Raw genomic sequence first — 25900 nt, forward strand, 5'->3', positions numbered from 1 at the left:
CCCTACTGCAGATTGACAGGTCCAGTGTACTCAACATTCTGTTTCCCCTACTGCAGATTGACAGGTCCAGTGTACTCAACATTCTGTTTCCCCTACTGCAGATTGACAGGTCCAGTGTACTCAACATTCTGTTTCCCCTACTGCAGATTGACAGGTCCAGTGTACTCAACATTCTGTTTCCCCTACTGCAGATTGACAGGTCCAGTGTACTCAACATTCTGTTTCCCCTACTGCAGATTGACTGCAGAGGTCCAGTGTCCTCAACATTCTGTTTCCCCTACTGCAGATTGACAGGTCCAGTGTACTCAACATTCTGTTTCCCCTACTGCAGATTGACAGGTCCAGTGTACTCAACATTCTGTTTCCCCTACTGCAGATTGACAGGTCCAGTGTACTCAACATTCTGTTTTCCTGTGTTTTATATCAGCTGATGAAACTAACACTGTGAAAGTCTTTAGTTGTTATTTTTATCAGTGTTATTTCCTGATAGTTGCTGGTTGAAAATACAATCCACAAAGGACTTTCTTACCAGCAGGTTTGACGGGAGAATTGATCTGCCTTGTGACATCACCATGTGGTAAAGTGGTTAATAGACCAATCACAAAGAGAGTTCCTGAACTCTCTGCCAACAGCAGCTCGTTGTCAGGTTCCCCCTTCCCACTCCCACAGTCCTAGCAAGATTCTTGATTGATCATTTTGTTTGTTGCTATAAAGCTATATTTGCAAATTTTGAATGGAAATCTATTACAGTAAGATACTTAATTGTTTCCTCTAAATGATTTGATATAAAATGACTGGGCCTTTAACGGTGCACTCCTTTGGCCCATAGGTACTCTCTAAAAGGATGGGAGCTATGTAGTGAATAGGGTGCGACAAAACTGACCAGCATGTTACTCTCTAGGTTTTTTCATATGTTCCTGCCTTTCTAAGGAGTTTTTCCTAGCCACCGTGCTTCTACATCTGCATCGCTTGCTGTTTGGGGTTTTAGGCTGGGTTTCTGTATAGCACTTTGTGACATTGGCTGATGTTAAAAGGGCTTTATAAATACATTTGATTGATTGATTGACTTCACAGCCACCAAGTGTGTGTGTGTGTGTGTGTGTGTGCGCATGCGTGCGTGTGTGTGTGTATGGCTGGGTTTACACTGGCAGCCCAATTCTGCTCGTTTTTTCCCATTATTTGGAAAATAGAGGATCTGATTGGTTAAAATACCAATTAGTGGAAAAATATGCAGCATATTTAGTGTGTGTGTGTTTGGGTTTCATGCAGTGTTGATTAGGTCTGTACGCTATTGAGCTTCTGTGCGTGATCATTAGACGCTGTGTATGTGCGGTGTTTGTGTGTGAGTGTGTGTGTGTTTTTACACTGTGGGTTCATGTATTGGTTCCTCTTACATCAGTGAGTGGCTGCAGTGAAGAAGAGTAGGGGTGGATGAGTGAGAGCGAGAGAAAGCGAGAGAGGAAGGAGAAATGGAGAGAGATGAAGAGAGAGATTGAGGAGAGAGAGGGATGAAGAAAAGAGAGAGGGCGGGATGAAGAAAAGAGAGAGGGAGGGAGGAAGGAAGGAGAGTGATGGGATTGAAGGGGCAGCCGTCCAGCCATCGATCCCCAGGTCAGGGCCAGAGTGTTGGGGGGTTAACGCCAAAATCCTCCCCTCGTTAGCTTCCCCCTTCAAAAACAACATCCTCACCACCCGTCTGTCTGTCTCTGTTTGTCTGTCTGTCTCATCAGCTCTTCAGTCACATTATGGAAATCACCCGGTAGAGTTAATGGCTTTTCGAAAATGTGTGTGTGTGATCTTGAAGGAAAGGCTGCAGCTACTTTGACTTTGATGTTATTAAATGTTCCTGGGCCAATTTGAGGGGAGGCGGTGTGCACCACACGCGCTTCATACCCATAATCCTCAGGATTACAAACAAGAGGAATTAACGCGTCATTTGCCTCATGTCACTAGAGCCAAAAGCAGACAGTGTGTGTGTGTCTGTTTCTGTATGTGTGTCATTAGTGTGATGACCCTGTGTGTGTGTGTGTGTGTGTGTGTGTGTGCATGTGTGTGTGTGCGTGCGTGTGTGCGTGCATGTGTGTGTGTGTGCGTGTGTGTGTGTGTGTCAGTACAGTGTGACAGCCCAGACAGAGGCAGCCCTCACAGCTAGTCTTGGCTGCTCCATCACTCCATCACTCAACATCCCTTCACACCAGATCAGTGGTGTGTTAGTAGACAGACTGTCAGGGGCCTGTCTCTCTTACTGTGACTGTAGCAGTCCCCTTGGAACAGTACTCTATATAGAGCCACCCTACATACTGTCTGCGTCCCACTCTATTCCCTACATAGTGCACTACTTTTGACCAGGGACCTTTATAGGGAATAGGGTGTCATTTGGGACGCAGACTTGTTCTTATTGTCCCAGAATCCTCCGCTATGCAGCTGAGCTTTGCGCCGACTGGGAAGTTTAATTACTTTGTACCCTCTAGCTCTGTCTTATATCTCAAACTGAGTGTGGTGTTTGATACACTTGGTGTGTGTAGGTGGAGGGGCGGAGGACATGCCTAACGCACACACACACTTTCACGCATGAGTGGGAGCGCACACACACACACACACAGACACTCACAAACACACATACACACACATACACACACAAGAGAGAGCATGTGTACGTGTGCATACAAAACACACACACATACATTACATGCATTCGAGAGCACATACACAAACTCCTTCCCCTCTTCCTCCTCCTCCCTCCTCTACCTCACTCTTCCTCCTCCCTTCTCACTTCGCCTGGCAACCCACGCTACAAAGCACTATTTATTTTCCTCCTCATTAACGCTCACAGCGTTTCCTGTTTGACACGTCCTTCCCTTTCATCCAGCTAAACCAGGGACACCTTCTCTTGAAGTGATGTAGGTCAAAGTACAGGGCTCAACTAGCACCCTATTTCCTACTTAGTGCACTACTTTTGACCAGAGCCTCATGGGCTATAAGACGCATCCTAAAGGAACTGGGTTCCTTCCCTTCCTCCTTACCTTCAAGGTAAAGAACAGCCTGGCTGGGAGGGACATTAGGTTGGACTACTTCTGTCTTGAATAAGGTTCAAGGTAAAGAACAGCCTGGCTGGGAGGGACATTAGGTTGGACTACTTTCTGTCTTGAATAAGGTTCAAGGTAAAGAACAGCCTGGCTGGGAGGGACATTAGGTTGGACTACTTCTGTCTTGAATAAGGTTCAAGGTAAAGAACAGCCTGGCTGGGAGGGACATTAGGTTTGACTACTTTCTGTCTTGAATAAGGTTCAAGGTAAAGAACAGTAAAGAACAGCCTGGCTGGGAGGGACATTAGGTTGGACTACTTTCTGTCTTGAATAAGGTTCAAGGTAAAGAACAGCCTGGCTGGGAGGGACATTAGGTTGGACTACTTTCTGTCTTGAATAAGGTTCAAGGTAAAGAACAGCCTGGCTGGGAGGGACATTAGGTTGGACTACTTTCTGTCTTGAATAAGGTTCAAGGAAAAGAACAGCCTGGCTGGGAGGGACATTAGGTTTGACTACTTTCTGTCTTGAATAAGGTTCAAGGTAAAGAACAGCCTGGCTGGGAGGGACATTATGTTTGATTACTTCTGTCTTGAATAAGGTTCAAGGTAAAGAACAGTCTGGCTGGGAGGGACATTAGGTTTGACTACTTCTGTCTTGAATAAGGTTCAAGGTAAAGAACAGCCTGGCTGGGAGGGACATTAGGTTGGACTACTTTCTGTCTTGAATAAGGTTCAAGGTAAAGAACAGCCTGGCTGGGAGGGACATTAGGTTGGACTACTTTCTGTCTTGAATAAGGTTCAAGGTAAAGAACAGCCTGGCTGGGAGGGACATTAGGTTGGACTACTTTCTGTCTTGAATAAGGTTCAAGGTAAGAACAGCCTGGCTGGGAGGGACATTAGGTTGGACTACTTTCTGTCTTGAATAAGGTTCAAGGTAAAGAACAGCCTGGCTGGGAGGGACATTAGGTTGGACTACTTTCTGTCTTGAATAAGGTTCAAGGTAAAGAACAGCCTGGCTGGGAGGGACATTAGGTTGGACTACTTTCTGTCTTGAATAAGGTTCAAGGTAAAGAACAGCCTGGCTGGGAGGGACATTAGGTTGGACTACTTTCTGTCTTGAATAAGGTTCAAGGTAAGAACAGCCTGGCTGGGAGGGACATTAGGTTGGACTACTTTCTGTCTTGAATAAGGTTCAAGGTAAAGAACAGCCTGGCTGGGAGGGACATTAGGTTTGACTACTTTCTGTCTTGAATAAGGTTCAAGGTCAAGGTAAGAACAGCCTGGCTGGGAGGGACATTAGGAACTACTTTCTGTCTTGAATAAGGTTCAAGGTAAGAACAGCCTACTTCTGTCTTGAATAAGGTTCAAGGTAAAGAACAGCCTGGCTGGGAGGGACATTAGGTTGGACTACTTCTGTCTTGAATAAGGTTCAAGGTAAAGAACAGCCTGGCTGGGAGGGACATTAGGTTGGACTACTTCTGTCTTGAATAAGGTTCAAGGTAAGAACAGCCTGGCTGGGAGGGACATTAGGTTGGACTACTTTCTGTCTTGAATAAGGTTCAAGGTAAGAACAGCCTGGCTGGGAGGGACATTAGGTTTGATTGATCAGATGGTAAGACACTGTTTTGCGTAATGTCTAGTGCCCCGAGTTTTTCCTGGAGTGACCATTTGAAGGAAAAACTCAGGGCCCTAGTCATATTCTAGTATGAATGAGACCAACATGACACAATCCCCTGTATGTCTTTCCCACCCACGCAAAGATGTGTAAGAGTTCACACAATTGACTGTTTCCCTATTTTACATGCAGATATAAATGGAACCAAACATGTTTCTTCAAAGGGTTATCCTATGGGGACAACCAAAGAACCCTTTTAGGCTCTAGATAGCTGCTAAGAGTGTAGCCAGTGGAGAAGGAGAGGAGAGAAAGAAGGAGAGAACAGACAGGTCTGTTTACAGCAGTAGCCGTGGAGGAGGAGAGGAGAGAAAGGTCTGTTTACAGCAGTAGCCCTGGAGGAGGAGAGGAGAGAAAGGTCTGTTTACAGCAGTAGCCCTGGAGGAGGAGAGGAGAGAAAGGTCTGTTTACAGCAGTAGCCCTGGAGGGAGGAGGAGAGGAGAGAAAGGTCTGTTTACAGCAGTAGCCCTGGAGGAGGAGAGGAGAGAAAGGTCTGTTTACAGCAGTAGCCCTGGAGGAGAGGAGAGAAAGGTCTGTTTACAGCAGTAGCCCTGGAGGAGGAGAGGAGAGAAAGGTCTGTTTACAGCAGTAGCCCTGGAGGAGAGTAGAGGAGAGAAAGGTCTGTTTACAGCAGTAGCCCTGGAGGAGAGGAGAGAAAGGTCTGTTTACAGCAGTAGCCCTGGAGGAGAGGAGGAGAGAAAGGTCTGTTTACAGCAGTAGCCCTGGAGGAGGAGAGGAGAGAAAGGTCTGTTTACAGCAGTAGCCCTGGAGGAGAGGAGAGAAAGGTCTGTTTACAGCAGTAGCCCTGGAGGAGGAGAGGAGAGAAAGGTCTGTTTACAGCAGTAGCCCTGGAGGGAGAGAGGAGAGAAAGGTCTGTTTACAGCAGTAGCCCTGGAGGAGAGGAGAGAAAGGTCTGTTTACAGCAGTAGCCCAAAGGTCTGTTTACAGCAGTAGCCCTGGAGGAGAGGAGAGGAGAGAAAGGTCTGTTTACAGCAGAGGAGAAAGGTCTGGAGTAGCCCTGGAGGAGAGAAAGGTCTGTTTACAGCAGTAGCCCTGGAGGAGGAGAGGAGAGAAAGGTCTGTTTACAGCAGTAGCCCTGGAGGAGAGGAGAGAGAAAGGTCTGTTTACAGTAGTAGCCGTGGAGGAGGAGAGAAAGGTCTGTTTACAGCAGTAGCCCTGGAGGAGAGGAGAGAAAGGTCTGTTTACAGCAGTAGCCCTGGAGGAGAGGAGAGAAAGGTCTGTTTACAGCAGTAGCCCTAGAGGAGGAGAGAAAGGTCTGTTTACAGCAGTAGCCCTGGAGGAGAGGAGAGAAAGGTCTGTTTACAGCAGTAGCCCTGGAGGGAGGAGGAGAGCCCTGGAGGGAGAGAAAGGTCTGTTTACAGCAGTAGCCCTGGAGGAGAGGAGAGGAGAGAGTCTGTTTACAGCAGTAGCCCTGGAGGAGAGGAGAGAAAGGTCTGTTTACAGCAGTAGCCCTAGAGGAGGAGAGGAGAGAAAGGTCTGTTTACAGCAGTAGCCCTGGAGGAGGAGAGGAGAGAAAGGTCTGTTTACAGCAGTAGCCCTGGAGGAGGAGAGGAGAGAAAGGTCTGTTTACAGCAGTAGCCCTGGAGGAGGAGAGGAGAGAAAGGTCTGTTTACAGCAGTAGCCCTGGAGGAGGAGAGGAGAGAAAGGTCTGTTTACAGCAGTAGCCCTGGAGGAGGAGAGAAAGGTCTGTTTACAGCAGTAGCCGTGGAGGAGGAGAGGAGAGAAAGGTCTGTTTACAGCAGTAGCCCTGGAGGAGGAGAGGAGAGAAAGGTCTGTTTACAGCAGTAGCCCTGGAGGAGGAGAGAGGAGAGGAGAGAAAGGTCTGTTTACAGCAGTAGCCCTGGAGGAGAGGAGAGAAAGGTCTGTTTACAGCAGTAGCCCTGGAGGAGGAGAGGAGAGAAAGGTCTGTTTACAGCAGTAGCCCTGGAGGAGGAGAGGAGAGAGGTCTGTTTACAGCAGAGAAAGGTCTGTTTACAGCAGTAGCCCTGGAGGAGGAGAGGAGAGAAAGGTCTGTTTACAGCAGTAGCCCTGGAGGAGAGGAGAGAAAGGTCTGTTTACAGCAGTAGCCCTGGAGGTCTGTTTACAGAGTAGAGAGAGAGAGAAAGGTCTGTTTACAGCAGTAGCCCTGGAGAGAAAGGAGTAGGAGAGAAAGGTCTGTTTACAGCAGTAGCCCTGGAGGAGAGGAGGAGGTAGAGGAGAGAAAGGTCTGTTTACAGCAGTAGCCCTGAGGAGGAGAGGAGAGAAAGGTCTGTTTACAGCAGTAGCCTGGAGAGGAGGAGAGGAAAGGTCTGTTTACAGCAGTAGCCCTGGAGGAGGAGAGGAGAAAGGTCTGAGAGCCCTGGAGGGAGGAGAGAAAGGTCTGTTTACAGCAGTAGCCCTGGAGAGAGGAGAGGAGAGAAAGGTCTGTTTACAGCAGTAGCCCTGGAGAGGAGAGGAGAGAAAGGTCTGTTTACAGCAGTAGCCCTGGAGAGAGGAGAGGAGAGAAAGGTCTGTTTACAGCAGTAGCCCTGTCTGTTTACAGTAGCCCTGGAGGAGAGGAGAGAAAGGTCTGTTTACAGCAGTAGCCCTGGAGGAGGAGAGGAGAGAAAGGTCTGTTTACAGCAGTAGCCCTGGAGGAGAGGAGAGGAGAGAAAGGTCTGTTTACAGCAGTAGCCCTGGAGCCCTGGAGGAGAGGAGAGAAAGGTCTGTTTACAGCAGTAGCCCTGGAGGAGGAGAGGAGAGAAAGGTCTGTTTACAGCAGTAGCCCTGGAGGAGGAGAGGAGAGAAAGGTCTGTTTACAGCAGTAGCCCTGGAGGAGAGGAGAGGAGAGAAAGGTCTGTTTACAGCAGTAGCCCTGGAGGAGGAGAGGAGAGAAAGGTCTGTTTACAGCAGTAGCCCTGGAGGAGAGGAGAGGAGAGAAAGGTCTGTTTACAGCAGTAGCCCTGGAGGAGGAGAGGAGAGAAAGGTCTGTTTACAGCAGTAGCCCTAGCCCTGGAGGAGAGGAGAGAAAGGTCTGTTTACAGCAGTAGCCCTGGAGGAGGAGAGGAGAGAAAGGTCTGTTTACAGCAGTAGCCCTGGGAGGAGAGTTTACAGAGAGGAGAGAAAGGTCTGTTTACAGTAGTAGCCCTGGAGGAGAGGTTTACAGCAGTAGCCCTGGAGGAGGAGAGGAGAGAAAGGTCTGTTTACAGCAGTAGCCCTGGAGGAAGAGAGAGAAAGGTCTGTTTACAGCAGTAGCCCTGGAGGAGGAGAGGAGAGGAAAGGTCTGTTTACAGTAGTAGCCGTGGAGGAGAGGAGAGAAAGGTCTGTTTACAGTAGTAGCCGTGGAGGAGGAGAGAAAGGTCTGTTTACAGTAGTAGCCGTGGAGGAGGAGAGAAAGGTCTGTTTACAGCAGTAGCCCTGGAGGAGAGGAGAGAAATGTCTGTTTACAGCAGTAGTCATGGAGGAGAGGAGAGAAAGGAGAATCACTGTAACTCCTCCATCTGCTCTCGTCCTCCTGGTATAAAACCACAACATAAACAGTCTTTCATTAATCACATTAGGATGGTTTTATCTTCAGTCTTTATTTGTTGCTTCTCTCTCTCTTCTTTCTCTCTCCTCCTCTCTCTCTTCTTTCTCTCTCCTCCTCTCTCTCTTCTTTCTCTCTCCTCCTCTCTCTCTTCTTTCTCTCTCCTCCTCTCTCTCTTCTTTCTCTCTCCTCCTCTCTCTCTTCTTTCTCTCTCCTCCTCTCTCTCTTCTTTCTCTCTCCTCCTCTCTCTTCTTTCTCTCTCTCTCTCTTCTCTCTCTCCTCTCTCTCTTCTCTCTCTCCTCTCTCTTCTTTCTCTCTCCTCCTCTCTCTCTTCTTTCTCTCTCCTCCTCTCTCTCTTCTTTCTCTCTCCTCCTCTCTCTCTTCTTTCTCTCTCCTCTCTCTCTCTCTCTCTTCTCTCTCTCTCTTCTTCTCTCTCCTCTCTCTCTTCCTCTCTCTCTCTCTCTCTCTCTCTCTCTCTTTTCTCTCTCCTTCTCTCTGTCTTCTTCATAACTTCTGCAGTGAGAGCCTAGAGTGCCAGAATCTGGGTTTGATTCTGATTTGTTGCAGGCTCAATAGAACATCTTGTTTCCTCATTACTTTGGGAGCTGTGTAGATGAATACTAAACCGTTGGTGTGGATGACTGGATTCCCTACGTGCATACTGTTTTGGTGGTAGTTGGATTTTACACCACCAAATGTGACATTCAAACCGTGAAACAGCCCTTGTGACAACAGTACCTTCCACTGTTGTCTACAGCAGAGCCTCCTTCTGATTCTTATTCCGTTCTGAATTTCATGACATGTCCTCACAGCCCGGGGCTCCCGTATCAAATCAGCTCTTCATTCTGACCCATCTAGAATCTAGCCTGGTGTTAGCCCCAGATTACGGCCCTGACGACAGTGGCCCGTCCCCCTGGGCCTCCCCTCCCCCTCCAGCCCCCCTCCCTGTTTCCGCCAGGGTCTATCATTTGGGGGAAGGAATGAGTGGGTGGGTGAGAGATTTGATTTGACGCTGCCGCCCCCCGCGTTCCCATTCTTTTCATTCTTCTACCGTCTTCCCCATTCAGAGAACGAGGTCCGACTCGTCGATTTCCCTCGAGCCACAAGCTTAGACTCAGAGTTGTTGGCGACAGCCGCAGATATTGGTCTGTCTGTCGGGGAATGAAAGCTGTTTGATGTGACGCGGCCCTCTCAGGGATGATATGTGGGGCTTCTCATCCTTACTTAATGTAGATGCTTCTTCCGTCCTCATTATCTCCACGATAAGACACATTCTTTCCTAAGCCCTTTTAGTAACACTAGGAGTAATTGAAATGAGGAAGTGTTTGCTTTTTGCCAACTTGGACAGTCCCCAAATTGTTTTTGCCTAATGCACTAGCCAGCCATTATTAAAATGTGCTATAAAACAGTCTTGTAGTTCCCCCTGGGGCGGTGTCAGTCTATTAACAAACATTAGTCATTAGTTAAAATAACGTACGTCGTCATGGCATAAAGATTTTACAGGGCATTGTGTTCCCAAAATTGCGTGCATTCAAGCTGGAAAATGTACCTTCTCTTGAAATCTGTCTGCCGTTAGCTCACATTAAGACATTTGTATTACCAACAGTCCTCGGCTGGCAGTCGGTGTAGACTTCCTAGGAAAGGAAAACATACAACCCCCTTTACCTTGACCGTGGGCGTGAAGCAGAAGTTTGGCGTGGAGAAGGAGGGATGAGAGGAGGGCTGAGTGGAAGGGTAGAACGGACAGCGTTCGTTCTTCTGCCTTGGTGTGATTCATGCTCGGCGGCCTTGTCGGCTTCATCCCGTATTCACAAACTCATGATCTACGGCGGCTGTCTGATCCGTCTCCGGTGCCGCTCTCCGTGTACCCCCCCGTCGCTACATTGGAACACTTTATTGTGTTTGGTCCCCGTGGAGCCCTGGGAATCGGGTTTGGAAAGGATAAGGTAGAGGGGGTTGTAAATCATGAGATTCATCCTCACACACACACACACACCTCACCTTGATACCTAGTAGTGCACTTTCCATAGACAAACATAAACACTCAGTCAAGATGTGGGGTTGTATGTTTTCTCCCTCTCTCACCTGAGCAATGATGTGTATTATGTTATGATGTGTATTATGGGTATTATGTTATGATGGGTATGATGGGTATTATGTTATGATGGGTATTATGGGTATTATGTTATGATGGGTATTATGGGTATTATGTTATGATGGGTATTATGGGTATTATGTTATGATGGGTATTATGGGTATTATGTTATGATGGGTATTATGGGTATTATGTTATGATGTGTATTATGTGTATTATGTTATGATGTGTATTATGGGTATTATGTTATGATGGGTATTATGTTATGATGGTTATTATGTTATGTGTATTATGTTCTGATGGTTATTATGTTATGATGGGTATTATGGGTATTATGTTATGATGGGTATTAAGTTATGATGGGTATTATGGGTATTATGTTATGATGCTTATTATGGGTATTATGTTATGATGGGTATTATGGGTATTATGTTATGATGGGTATTATGTTATGATGGTTATTATGGGTATTAATGTTATGATGGGTATTATGGGTATTATGTTCTGATGGTTATTATGTTATGATGGGTATTATGGGTATTATGTTATGATGGGTATTATGTTATGATGTGTATTATGGGTATTATGTTATGATGGGGTGTGATGGGTATTATGTTATGATGGGTATTATGGGTATTATGTTATGATGGGTATTATGTTATGATGGGTATTATGGGTATTATGTTATGATGGGTATTATGTTATGATGTTATTATGTTATGATGGATATTATGGGTATTATGTTATGATGGACATTATGTTATGATGTGTATTATGAGTATTATGTTATGATGTGTATTATGGGTATTATGTTATGATGTGTATTATGGGTATTATGTTATGATGGGTATTATGTTATGATGTGTATTATGGGTATTATGTTATGATGGGTATTATGTTATGATGGGTATTATGTTATTATGTATGATGGGTATTATGTTATGATGGGTATTATGTTATGATGGGTATTATGTTATGATGGGTATTATGTTATGATGGGTATTATGTTATGATGGTTATTATGTTATGATGGGTATTATGTTATGATGGGTATTATGTTATGATGGGTATTATGTTATGATGGGTATGATGGGTATTATGTTATGATGGGTATTATGTTATGATGGATGGGTATTATGTTATGATGGGTATTATGTTATGATGGGTATTATGTTATGATGGGTATTATGTTATGATGGGTGTGATGGGTATTATGTTATGATGGGTATTATGTTATGATGGGTATTATGTTATGATGGTTATTAGATTATGATGTGTATTATGGGTATTATGTTATGATGGGTATTATGGGTATTATGTTATGATGGGTATTAAGTTATGATGTGTATTATGGGTATTATGTTATGATGGGTATTATGTTATCATGGTTATTATGTTATGATGGTTATTATGTTATTATGTGTATTATGTTCTGATGGTTATTATGTTATGATGGGTGTGATGGGTATTATGTTATGATGTGTCACGCCCTGGTCTAAGTATTTTGTGTTTTTCTTCGTGTATTGGAAAAGGCCAGGGTGTGGCATGGGGTTTTTGTATTGTGGTGTGTTTTGTCTTGGGGTTTTGTTGTGTATGTATTGGGATTGTAGCTAGTGGGGTTATCTAGCAAAGTCTATGGCTGTCTGGAGTGGTTCTCAATCAGAGGCAGGTGTTTATCGTTGTCTCTGATTGGGAACCATATTTAGGCAGCCATATTCTTTGAGTTTGTCGTGGGTGATTGTCCTTAGTGTCTTTGTTCCTGTCGCTGTGTTAGTTGACACAAGTATAGGCTGTTTCGGTTTTCGTTACGTTTATTTGTTTTGTAGTGTTTGTATTTGATTCGTGTTTACGTTTTGTTGATTAAACATGGATCGCAATCTACACGCTGCATTTTGGTCCGACTATCCTTCACACCTAGAAAACCGTAACATGATGGGTATTATGGGTATTATGTTATGATGTGTATTATGGGTATTATGTTATGATGGGTATTATGGGTATTATGTTCTGATGGTTATTATGTTATGATGGGTATTATGGGTATTATGTTATGATGGGTATTATGTTATGATGGGTATTATGGGTATTATGTTATGATGGTTATTATGTTATGATGGTTATTATGTTATGATGGTTATTATGTTATGATGGTTATTATGTTATTATGTGTATTATGTTATGATGGGTATTATGTTATGATGGGTATTATGGGTATTATGTTATGATGGGTATTATGTTATGATGGTATTATTATTATGTTATGATGGGTATTATGTTATGATGGGTATTATGGTATTATGTTATTATGGTTATTATTATTATGGGTATTATGTTATGATGGGTATTATGGGTATTATGTTATGATGGGTATTATGTTATTATGGGTATTATGTTATGATGGGTATTATGGGTATTATGTTATGATGCTTATTATGGGTATTATGTTATGATGGGTATTATGTTATGATGGGTATTATGGGTATTATGTTATGATGGGTATTATGTTATGATGGTATTATGTTATTATGGGTATTATGTTATGATGGGTATTATGGGTATTATGTTATGATGGGTATTATGTTATGATGGGTATTATGGGTATTATGTTATGATGGGTATTATGTTATGATGGGTATTATGTTATGATGGGTATTATGGGTATTATGTTATGATGGGTGTGATGGGTATTATGTTATGATGGGTATTATGGGTATTATGTTATGATGGGTATTATGTTATGATGGGTATTATGGGTATTATGTTATGATGTGTATTATGGGTATTATGTTATGATGGGTATTATGGGTATTATGTTATGATGGGTATTATGGTATTATGTTATGATGGGTATTATGTTATGATGGGTATTATGTTATGATGTGTATTATGGGTATTATGTTATGATGGGTATTATGTTATGATGGGTATTATGTTATGATGTATGGGTATTATTATGGGTATTATGTTATGATGTATTATGGGTATGTTATGATGGGTATTATGTTATTATGGTTATTATGTTATTATGGGTATTATGGGTATTATGTTATGATGGGTATTATGGTTATTATGGTATATGTTATGATGGTATTATTATGATGTATTATGTTATGATGGTTATTATATGATGGGTATTATGTTATGATGGTATTATGGGTATTATGTTATGATGATGGGTATTATGTTATGATGGGTATTATGGGTATTATGTTATGATGGGTATTATTATGGTTATTATGGGTATTATTATGATGGGTATTATGTTATGATGGTTATTATGTTATGATGTTATTATGTTATGATGGATATTATGGGTATTATGTTATGATGGGTATTATGTTATGATGGTATTATGTTATGATGTGTATTATGGGTATTATGTTATGATGTGTATTATGGGTATTATGTTATGATGGGTATTATGTTATGATGTGTATTATGGGTATTATGTTATGATGGGGTGTGATGGGTATTATGTTATGATGTGTATTATGGGTATTATGTTATGATGGGTGTGATGGGTATTATGTTATGATGGGTATTATGTTATGATGGGTATTATGTGTATTATGTTATGATGGGTATTATGTTATGATGTGTATTATGGGTATTATGTTATGATGGTATTATGGGTATTATGTTATGATGGGTATTATGTTATGATGGTTATTATGTTATGATGTGTATTATGGTGTATTATGTTATGATGGTTATTATGTTATGATGGGTATTATGTTATGATGGGTATTATGTTATGATGGGTATTATGTTATGATGGGTATTATGGTTATTATGTTATGATGGGTATTATGTTATGATGTTATTATGTTATTATGGGTATTATGTTATGATGGGTATTATGTTATCATGGTTATTATGTTATGATGGGTGTGATGGGTATTATGTTATGATGGGTATTATGTTATGATGGTTATTATGTTATTATGTGTATTATGTTCTGATGGTTATTATGTTATGATGGGTGTGATGGGTATTATGTTATGATGGGTATTATGGGTATTATGTTATGATGTGTCACGCCCTGGTCTAAGTATTTTGTGTTTTTCTTCGTGTATTGGGAAAGGCCAGGGTGTGGCATGGGGTTTTTGTATTGTGGTGTGTTTTGTCTTGGGGTTTTGTTGTGTATGTATCGGGATTGTAGCTAGTGGGGTTATCTAGCAAAGTCTATGGCTGTCTGGAGTGGTTCTCAATCAGAGGCAGGTGTTTATCGTTGTCTCTGATTGGGAACCATATTTAGGCAGCCATATTCTTTGAGTTTGTCGTGGGTGATTGTCCTTAGTGTCTTTGTTCCTGTCGCTGTGTTAGTTGACACAAGTATAGGCTGTTGGGGTTTTCGTTACGTTTATTTGTTTTGTAGTGTTTGTATTTGATTCGTGTTTACGTTTTGTTGATTAAACATGGATCGCAATCTACACGCTGCATTTTGGTCCGACTATCCTTCACACCTAGAAAACCGTAACATGATGTATTATGGGTATTATGTTATGATGTGTATTATGGGTATTATGTTATGATGTATTATGGGTATATGGGTATTATTATGTTATGATGGGTATTATGGGTATTATGTTCTGATGGTTATTATGTTATGATGGGTATTATGGGTATTATGTTATGATGGGTATTATTTTATGATGGGTATTATGGGTATTATGTTATGATGGTTATTATGTTATGATGGTTATTATGGGTATTATGTTATGATGGGTATTATGTTATGATGGGTGTGATGGGTATTATGTTATGATGGGTATTATGTTATGATGGGTATTATGTTATGATGGGTGTGATGGGTATTTTGTTATGATGGACATTATGTTATGATGTGTATTATGTTATGATGGGTATTATATTATAATGTTTATTATGTTATGATGGTATTATGTTACGATGGGTATTATGTTATGATGTGTATTATGTTATGATGGGTATTATGGGTATTATGTTATGATGGGTATGATGGTATGATGGGTATTATGGTTAAATCAAATCAAATGTATTTATATAGCCCTTCTTACATCAGCGTTTTATGCAACATTATGGGCAAGTATCTTGATGCCTACTGGCCCAAAGCCCTTTAGAGTTGTTAAACAGGAGAGACGAGTGTGTGGATATCAAATCAAATCAAATGTATTCATAAAGCCCTTTAGAGTTGTTAAACAGGAGAGACGAGTGTGTGGATATCAAATCAAATTTATTCATAAAGCCCTTCTTACATCAGCTGATATCTCAAAGTGCTGTTCAGAAACCCAGCCTAAAACCCCAAACAGCAAGCAATGCAGGTGTAGAAGCACGGTGGATAGGAAAAACTCCCTAGAAAGGCCAAAACCTAGGAAGAAACCTAGAGAGGAACCAGGCTATGAGGGGTGGCCAGTCCTCTTCTGCCGGGTGGAGATTATAACAGAACATGACCAAGATGTTCAAATGTTCAAAGATGACCAGCAGGGTCAAATAATAATAATCACAGTAGTTGTTGAGAGTGCAGAAAGTCAGCACCTCAGGAGTAGATGTCAGTTGACTTTTCATAGCCAATCATTGAGAGTTTCTCTACCGCTCCTGCTGTCTCTAGAGAGTTGAAAACAGCAGGTCTGGGACAGGTAGCATGTCCGGTGAACAGGTCAGGGTTCCATAGCCGCAGGCAGAACAGTTGAAACTGGAGCAGCAGCACGGCCAGGTGGACTGGGGACAGCAAGGAGTCAAATCATGCCAGGTATTTGTCCTGAGGCATGGTTAGGGCTCAAGTTCCGAGATGAGAGAAAGAGAGAGAGAATTAGAGAGAGTACTTAAATTCACACAGGACACCGGATAAGACAGGAGAAGTACTCCAGATATAATAGAAAAACCCTAGCCCCTTATACACAGTAAACTACTGCAGCATAAATACTGTAGGCTGAGACAGGAGGGGTGACACTGATGGCCCCACAGAGCAGACAGGGCCAAACAGGAGGATATAACCCCACTCACTTTACAAGCAGAGCCCCCACAGTACTAGAGGGATATCTTCAACCACCAACTTACCATCCTGAGACAAGGCTGAGTATAGCCCACAAAGATCTCCCAAGGCGGGGGACCCAGACAGGAAGATACGTCAGTGACTCAACCCACTCAAGTGATGGCACCCCTCCTATGGAAGAGCACCAGTAGGGTGAGTCAACCCATGTATATAGGGTAGATTGAGAATTAAAGTGGAGTGATATATGTTGCTCCAGAGCCTTTTATTCACCTTCACACTCCTGGGCCAGATTACATCAATTATGACCCACTGAAGAGATGAGTCTTAAAGGTTGAGTAGTCTGCCACTCACATGGGTTAGTGGTGCTGTTTGACAGTCTGATGGTATTATAGGTATTATGGTTATGATGGGTATTATGGTTATGATGGTATTATGGGTATTATGTTATGATGGGTATTATGGTTGATATGATGATCTTTATGGTATTATGGGTATTATGTTATGATGGGTATTATGATGGGTATTGGTGATTATGGGTATTATGTTATGATGGGTATTATGGTATTATGGTATTATGGTATTATGGGTATTATGGGTATTATAGGTTATGATGGTTAAGATGGGTATTATGTTATGATGGGTATTATGTTATGATGGTATTGTTATTATGGGTATTATGGTATGATGGGTATGATGGTATTATGGTGATTATGGGTATTATGGTATGATGAGGTATTAAGGGTATTATGGTATTATGGGTATTATGTTATGATGGGTATTAGTTTGATCTGTATTATGGGTATTATGTATGAGGTATTATGGGTATTATGGTATATGTATCGATGGGTATTATGTTATGATGTATTGTTTATGATGGTATTATGGTATGATCCTTATTATGGTATTATGGTATTATGGTTATGATGGGTATTATGAGGGTTATGATGGGTATTATTATGGTTATGGGTATTATGGTATTATGGGTATTATGGATTATGATGGGTATGATGGGTATTATGGTATATTATGGGTATTATGGTTATGATGGTATTATGGGTATTATAGGTATTATGTTATGATGGGTATTATGTTATGATGGGTATTATGGTATGATGGGTATTATGGGTTATTATGGTTATCATGGTATTATGGTATTACCCAGGTATTATGGTTATGATGGGTATTATGGGTATTATGGGTCTATAAGTATGATGGGTATTATGGTATAGTGTATTATGGTGTATGATGGGTATTATGGGTATGAACAGGTATCTCACATAGGTATTATCTTGTATGATGGTTATTATGGGCATGGTGTGCAGTGTGGTATGATGATTATTATGGACCTATTTGGGGATGGTGTTATAATGGGTATGATGGGTATTAGGTAGGGTATGATGGGTATTATGGTATTGATGGGTATGCATTATGATGACGGTATTATGTTATGATGGTACGGGGGTATGATGGTTTATGGTCAGTTATAGTTATGATGGGAACAGGAACAATGGTTATGATGGTATGATGCAGTATTATGGGTATTATGGGTATTATGGTATGATGGGTATTATGTTATAATGGGTATTATGGGTGTTTATGGGTATTATGGTATGATGTTATTATGATTATGATGGTTATTATGTTATGATGGTATGCAGCCTTGGTGGGTTATTATGTTATGATGGTCTTATGGTATTATGTTATGATGGGTATTATGGTATGATGTTGCAGGCCGTGTCAGTGGCACTTATTGTCCTAAAGCGGGTATTATGTTATTTTTCTGTTGGGAGCATGATATCCTGGTCAGGGTGATGGGGTGGGTTTCTTCCTGTAGTGGTGATTGACTGTTTTGACCCTGGGTACCTCTTTGTTCTGATGGGTATTGGGATTGAGATGGGTATTATGTCTCTGTATGGGCTTAGTGGTTTGTTTGATAGTTTTGTTGTTCTGATTGGGAATAGCTGCACTGTTTATTATTGAGTCATGTTACCAGACACCTTGCCCTGATTAAAAGCAGTGGTGTGCCTTCAGTTTCACACAATGCCCTCATCAGGCATCCACGGTTTCTGGGTGTTAGTTTCACATGGAATGCTGGCCATCAATCCACGGTTTCTGGTTTGGGAATGTTTTAATCGTTGCTATGGGAACGACATCTTATTTGTTCTAATTCGCACACCGTATCAGCGTATTTGTCAATGTTGTTGTCTGGGCATTACGAAACATCTCCCAGTCCACGTGATGGAAGCAGTCTTGGAGTGTGGAGTCAGCTGGTCGACTACTTCAGCGTAACATGATGTGGTATTATGGGTATTATTTATGATGGGTATGTTCATGGTTATTATGTTATGATGGGTATTATGGGTATTATGTTATGGGGGCGGGGCAGGTTATTATGGTTATGATGGTTATTATGGTATGATGTTATCCAGGGTATTATGTTATGATGGGTATTATGTTAAAATTTATGGGGTATTATGTTATGATGGGTATTATGTTATGATGGGTATTATGTTTATGTATTATGTTGATGGGTATTATGTTATGATGGGTATTATGTTATGATGGTTCCTTGTTATTATGTTATGATGGGTGTGATGGGTATTTTGTTATGATGGACATTATGTTATGATGGGGTATTATGTTATGATGGCTGTATTATATTATAAGTTTATTATGTTATGATGTGTATTATGTTAGATGGGTATTATGATTATGATGTGTATTATGTTAAATCAGGTGATGGGTATGAAGGTATGATGGGTATTATGGTTAAATCAAATCAAATGTATTTATATAGCCCTTCTTACATCAGCGTTTTATGCAACATTATGGGCAAGTATCTTGATGCCTACTGGCCCAAAGCCCTTTAGAGTTGTTAAACAGGAGAGACGAGTGTGTGGATATCAAATCAAATTTATTCATAAAGCCCTTCTTACATCAGCTGATATCTCAAAGTGCTGTTCAGAAACCCAGCCTAAAACCCCAAACAGCAAGCAATGCAGGTGTAGAAGCACGGTGGATAGGAAAAACTCCCTAGAAAGGCCAAAACCTAGAAACCTAGAGAGGAACCAGGCTATGAGGGGTGGCCAGTCCTCTTCTGCCGGGTGGAGATTATAACAGAACATGACCAAGATGTTCAAATGTTCAAAGATGACCAGCAGGGTCAAATAATAATAATCACAGTAGTTGTTGAGAGTGCAGAAAGTCAGCACCTCAGGAGTAGATGTCAGTTGACTTTTCATAGCCAATCATTGAGAGAAACCTAAGATCCTGCTGTCTCTAGAGAGTTGAAAACAGCAGGTCTGGGCATAGTTTCCGGTGAACAGGTCAGGGTTCCATAGCCGCAGGCAGATCAGTTGAAACTGGAGCAGCAGCACGGCCAGGTGGACTGGGGACAGCAAGGAGTCATCATGCCAGGTAGTCCTGAGGCATGGTCCTAGGGCTCAAGTCCTCCGAGAGAGAGAAAGAGAGAGAGAATTAGAGAGAGCATACTTAAATTCACACAGGACACCGGATAAGACAGGAGAAGTACTCCAGATATAACAGACTGACCCTAGCCCCCCGACACATAAACTACTGCAGCATAAATACTGGAGGCTGAGACAGGAGGGGTCAGGAGACACTGTGGCCCCATCCGATGATACCCCCGGACAGGGCCAAACAGGCAGGATATAACCCCACTCACTTTGCCAAAGCAGAGCCCCCACACCACTAGAGGGATATCTTCAACCACCAACTTACCATCCTGAGACAAGGCTGAGTATAGCCCACAAAGATCTCCCAAGGCGGGGGACCCAGACAGGAAGATCACGTCAGTGACTCAACCCACTCAAGTGAGGCACCCCTCCTAGGGACGGCATGGAAGAGCACCAGTAAGCCAGTGACTCAACCCCTGTAATGGGGTTAGAGGCAGAGAATCCCAGTGGAGAGATGGGAACCGGCCAGGCAGAGACAGCAAGGGCGGTTTGTTGCTCCAGAGCCTTTTCGTTCACCTTCACACTCCTGGGCCAGACTACACTCAATCATATGACCCACTGAAGAGATGAGTCTTAAAGGTTGAGACCGAGTCTGCTTCTCTCACATGGGTTATGGTGGTTATGATGGTATTATAGGTATTATGGTTATGATGGGTATTATGGTTATGATGGTATTATGGGTATTATGTTATGATGGGTATTATGGTATGATGTGTATTATGGGTATTATGGTATGATGGGTATGATGGGTATTATGGTATTATGGGTATTATGGTATGATGGGTATTATGGGTATTATGGTTATGATGGGTATTATGGTTATGATGGTATTATGGGTATTATGTTATGATGGGTATTATGGTATGATGTGTATTATGGGTATTATGGTATGATGGGTATTATGGGTATTATGGTATGATGGGTATTGTGGTATTATTGGTATTATGGTATGATGGGTATTATGGGTATTATAGGTATTATGGTTATGATGGGTATTATGGTTATGATGGGTATTATGGTATGATGGGTATTGTGGTATTATGGGTATTATGGTATGATGGGTATGATGGATATTATGGTATTATAGGTATTATGGTTATGATGGTATTATGGGTATTATAGGTATTATGGTTATGATGGGTATTATGGTATGATGGGTATTATGGTATGATGGGTATTATGGGGTATTATGGTTATGATGGTATTATGGTATTATAGGTATTATGGTTATGATGGGTATTATGGGTATTATGGGTATTATGGGTATGATGGGTATTATGGTATCATGTGTATTATGGGTATGATGGGTATTATGGGTATGATGGGAATTATGGTATTATGGGTATGATGGGTATTATGGTATCATGGTTTTGATGGGTATGATGGGTATGATGGTTATGATGGTATGATGGGTATTATGTTATGATGGTATGATGGTATGATGGGTATTATGTTACGATGGTATGATGGGTATGATGGGTATGGTGGATATAATGGGTATGATGGGTATTCTGGTTATGATGGTATGATGGGTATTATGGGTATTATGGTATGATGATTATGATGGTATGATGGGGATGGTGGATATAATGGGTATGATGGGTATTCTGGTTATGATGGGTATTATGGGTATTATGGGTATGATGGTATGATGGGTATTATGTTATGATGGTATGATGGGTATGATGGGTATGGTGGATATAATGGGTATGATGGGTATTCTGGTTATGATGGTATGATGGGTATTATGGGTATTATGGGTATTATGGTATGATGGGTATTATGTTATAATGGGTATTATGGGTGTTATGGGTATTATGGTATGATGATTATGATGGTATGATGGGTATTATGGTTATGATGGTATGATGGGTATTGGTGGGTATTATGGTTATGATGGTATTATGGTATTATGTTATGATGGGTATTATGGTATGATGGGTATTGTGGGTATTATGGTTATTATGGTATTATGTTATGATGGGTATTATGTTATGATGATATTATGGTTATGATGGTATGATGGGTATTATGTTATGATGGTTATTATGATTATGATGGGTATTATGTTATGATGGGTATTATGATTATGATGGGTATTATGTTATGATGGGTATTATGGGTATTATGTTATGATGGGTATTATGATTATGATGGGTATTATGTTATGATGGGTATTATGTTATGATGATATTATGGTTATGATGGGGATGATGGCATGATGTGTATTATGGGTATTATGGGTATTATGGTTATGATGGTATGATGGGTATTATGGGTATTATGGTTATGATGCTATGATGGGTATTATGGTTATGATGATGGTTATGATGGGTATTATGGTTATGATGGTATGATGGGTATTATGGTTATGATGGTATGATGATGGTATGATGGTTATGATGGGTATGATGGTTTTATGGTTATGATGATGGTATGATGGATATGATGGGTTTTATGGTTATGATGGGTATGATGGGTATTATGTTATGATGTGTATTATGGGTATTATGGTTATGATGGGTATGATGGGTATTATGTTATGATGGGTATGATGGGTATTATGTTATGATGGGTATTATGTTATGATGGATATGATGGGTATTATGTTATGATGGGTATTATGGGTATTATGTTATGATGGGTATTATGTTATGATGGGTATGATGGATATTATGGGTATTATGGTTATGATGGGTATGATGGGTATGGTGGATATAATGGGTATTATGGGTATGATGGGTATGATGGTTATGATGGGTATGATGGTTATGATGGGTATGATGGTTGTTATGGGTATTATGGTTATGATGGATATTATGGGTATGATGGGTATTATGGTTATGATGGGTATGATGGGTATTTTGGTTATGATGGGTATGATGGGTATTATGGTTATGATGGGTATGATGGTTATGATGGGTATGATGGTTATGATGGGTATTATGTTTATGGAGTTAGTTGTTGAACAGGGAAAACGTAGCAGGGTGAAGGGGCCGAGGGGGAGATTGTCATTGACTGGGAAGATAATGGGAGCAGGGCAAGGAGATGGATTGTCATTGAATCTGGGTCTCACCACATGCTTCCTCTATATACATTATGGTGACAGCCATCTAGAACCACATACCTGTATAGTGAATGACTGGTTGTTTCTAGAACCACATACCTGTATAGTAAATGACTGGTTGTTTCTAGAACCACATACCTGTATAGTGAATGACTAGTTGTTTCTAGTTCCACATACCTGTATAGTGAATGACTGGTTGTTTCTAGAACCACATACCTGTATAGTGAATGACTGGTTGTTTCTAGTTCTACATACCTGTATAGTGAATGACAGGTTGTTTCTAGAACCACATACCTGTATAGTGAATGACTAGTTGTTTCTAGTTCCACATACCTGTATAGTGAATGACTGGTTGTTTCTAGAACCACATACCTGTATTGTAAATGACTGGTTGTTTCTAGAACCACATACCTGTATAGTGAATGACTGGTTGTTTCTAGAACCACATACCTGTATAGTGAATGACTGGTTGTTTCTAGAACCACATACCTGTATAGTGAATGACTGGTTGTTTCTAGTTCTACATACCTGTATAGTGAATGACAGGTTGTTTCTAGAACCACATACCTGTATAGTAAATGACTGGTTGTTTCTAGAACCACATACCTGTATAGTGAATGACTGGTTGTTTCTAGAACCACATACCTGTATAGTGAATGACTGGTTGTTTCTAGAACCACATACCTGTATAGTGAATGACTGGTTGTTCCTGTCAAAGTGACAGACTGCAGTCTGGTTTCATTGTCTGTGGTATGATTCAGTGAGAGGTATAGCGTACCTCTATTCCTTACTGGAAGCTGGTTCAACCTGGAACCAAAAATGGTTTTCCTATGGGGACAGCCGGAGAACCCTTTTGGAAGCAGATCCTTCTAACTGATTTCCCAAATCAACCCCTAGCTCCCTCTCCTCACTCTCCTTACTCCCCAGGCACTCCTGCATATCCAAAATGATCTGATCAATTACTTTTGATTGGCTTGTTGGAATTTTCACAATATTACTTTCACCTATCCAATCAATTCAGACCTACAGGACTGGTATAGGAGGCTGAACTAGGGGTTGATTCAGACCTACAGGACTGGTATAGGGGGCTGAACTAGGGGTTGATTCAGACCTACAGGACTGGTCTAGGGGGCTGAACTAGGGGTTGATTCAGACCTACAGGAGTGGTATAGGGGGCTGAACTAGGGGTTGATTCAGACATGCAGGAATGGTATAAGGGGTTGGAACTAGGGGGTCGATCTGGAAAACAGCATCCCAGAGAGGAGCAGGTGGAGCCAGACAGTGCTTTAATGACTTTTCTGTCAGCTGGACCAAGTAAATCACCCATCTATAGGTGTGGGAGAAGTACTGACATTTCTTAGAGCCTATTTCCACCCAACTCCAGGTCTGGAGACAGTTGTGTAGTAATGGCTATTGTCCCACAGACATTGAACAAGTTATTGAACACAATTGTGTTTCTACAGCACAAAATCTCAAAGTCTCAAATCTCAGACATCTCTTATCGATTTTTAACATGTTGTCACATGTTGAGACACATCTTCCTTTACAGTACCTTGTTTATAACAAGCACAGTTAGGCCCAAAGTCAACCTGCCTGTAAACAAAGACCCAAAGTCAACCTGCCTGAACTTTATCACTAAAAACAATGATGTATAGTTGAATCTCTCAAAGCTAATGATTTTCCGCCAGCCGAGCTGCTGACGGGCAGAAATCACAACACTCTGTGACAACTGCTGATGTAAAAAGGGCTTTATAAAATACATTTGATTGATTTGATTGATAAAAGACGACATACTGACAAAACAAGAACATTTTACAAAATAACAGGCTTGCCCAAAAGATAAGCAGTAACCCCCAAAATCCCCCCTTAATCCCGCACCTCCCACACCCCCCATCTTCCCCCTCTCAGCTCTTTTTGGAGTAATAGACGGAGGGGGGGGGGGACGTTTCTCTGGGCCATAGATCAGAGAAGCACAATCCCCTTTGGGAAAGAATTAAGACCAAAGAGCTGTGCTGCTTCAGCAGGACTGGCCAATTAGGCTCCGGGCAGAGGAGGGCAGCCATGTGTGTCCATCCAGACGCACTGCTCCTACCTCCAGATCCATCCAGGGAGAGGGGAGAGGACGGTGGGATGAGAGGGGCGACAAGAGGGAGAGAGCTGGTTCAAGGAGGGGGCTTGTTCTGCTGAAACCCCACAGTTATAGGAGAGATATGGTTCTAGGCAAGTGTTCACTTTGTCTGGGGGTCAGACCAGAATATTATCTATTTAGCTTATAGCATAACGTTGAGTTGGTATGTATCATATCAAATCCAGCCGGGAGGATTTAGTTATGATATCATGTAGCGTTATTAGTGTTTAATACAATTATAGGAGAATATCCTCAAAATGTGGTTTGTGTTTTGAAAAGTCTATTTAATAAGGCATGTAATGCCTCACCTTTTAATGTTACAGAGGCAGCCGCTTGGTGTGGTGTTTACTAATGGTGGTGGGAGGAGCACACTGAGGCGGTTTGATTTTAGGATTACCACTAATTCCCCTCATCATTTTCATCATTCAGCCAACCGTACAACATTGAACCCTTGGAAAAACTCTCATTAAAATTGAAAACCTTGAAATCCCACAAAAATGCCTTGCATCTCTGGATCTTCAAAGCCACCCAGATCATCTCATCATCTCTCCATCAATCATTTTAATACCTACTAAAACAAAACCTGGATTAGGTCTCATCCATTCAGTTAAGACAACAACTAACGCTGAGTCATACTCCACCATAGAGAGATTGTGAAACATTAATCGCATAATCCCTGTTGTGTTTGATCCCCATGCAGCCTGGGTCTATTAAAAGATTCCCAGATAAGGGACGAGAATGGAAGGGACAATCATTGGACAGAATGGTAGAGAGACGACTCCAGCAGACTCCATTAAAGGTAGTCATGGTAGACTAAAGGGCATTCAACATAACTTGACGATGAAGATGGACGCCCTAGCCCCACTCTAAGGTAGGACAGTAGAGCCGCTGACTCCGTTCAGGGTAGAGTAAATGGCCATAAACCTATCTTCATTACTCAACATGGGTACTCTTCTTC

At 41.7% G+C, this 25900-nt stretch overlaps 1 protein-coding gene and 1 long non-coding RNA gene across 3 annotated transcripts in view; both read left to right on the forward strand.

The window, feature by feature from the left end:
* LOC121845937 (zeta-sarcoglycan-like) overlaps positions 1 to 25900 on the forward strand; it is a gene marked incomplete at its 3' end in the record, with an annotated part of 222863 nt that overhangs the window by 83753 nt on the left and 113210 nt on the right. The gene's annotated exons all lie outside the window — the stretch shown is intronic.
* On the forward strand, positions 5845 to 7370 carry LOC121845936. Of its 2 annotated transcripts, none has more exons than XR_006082877.1 (3): positions 5845 to 5893; positions 6684 to 6792; positions 7251 to 7370. It is a non-coding gene; the product is annotated as an uncharacterized LOC121845936 (long non-coding RNA). The 2 variants fall into 2 exon arrangements; XR_006082878.1 differs by lacking the exon at positions 5845 to 5893 and adding an exon at positions 5927 to 5971.

Source organism: Oncorhynchus tshawytscha, unplaced genomic scaffold (assembly GCF_018296145.1).
Source record: "Oncorhynchus tshawytscha isolate Ot180627B unplaced genomic scaffold, Otsh_v2.0 Un_contig_1016_pilon_pilon, whole genome shotgun sequence".
Classification (NCBI taxonomy): domain Eukaryota; kingdom Metazoa; phylum Chordata; class Actinopteri; order Salmoniformes; family Salmonidae; genus Oncorhynchus; species Oncorhynchus tshawytscha.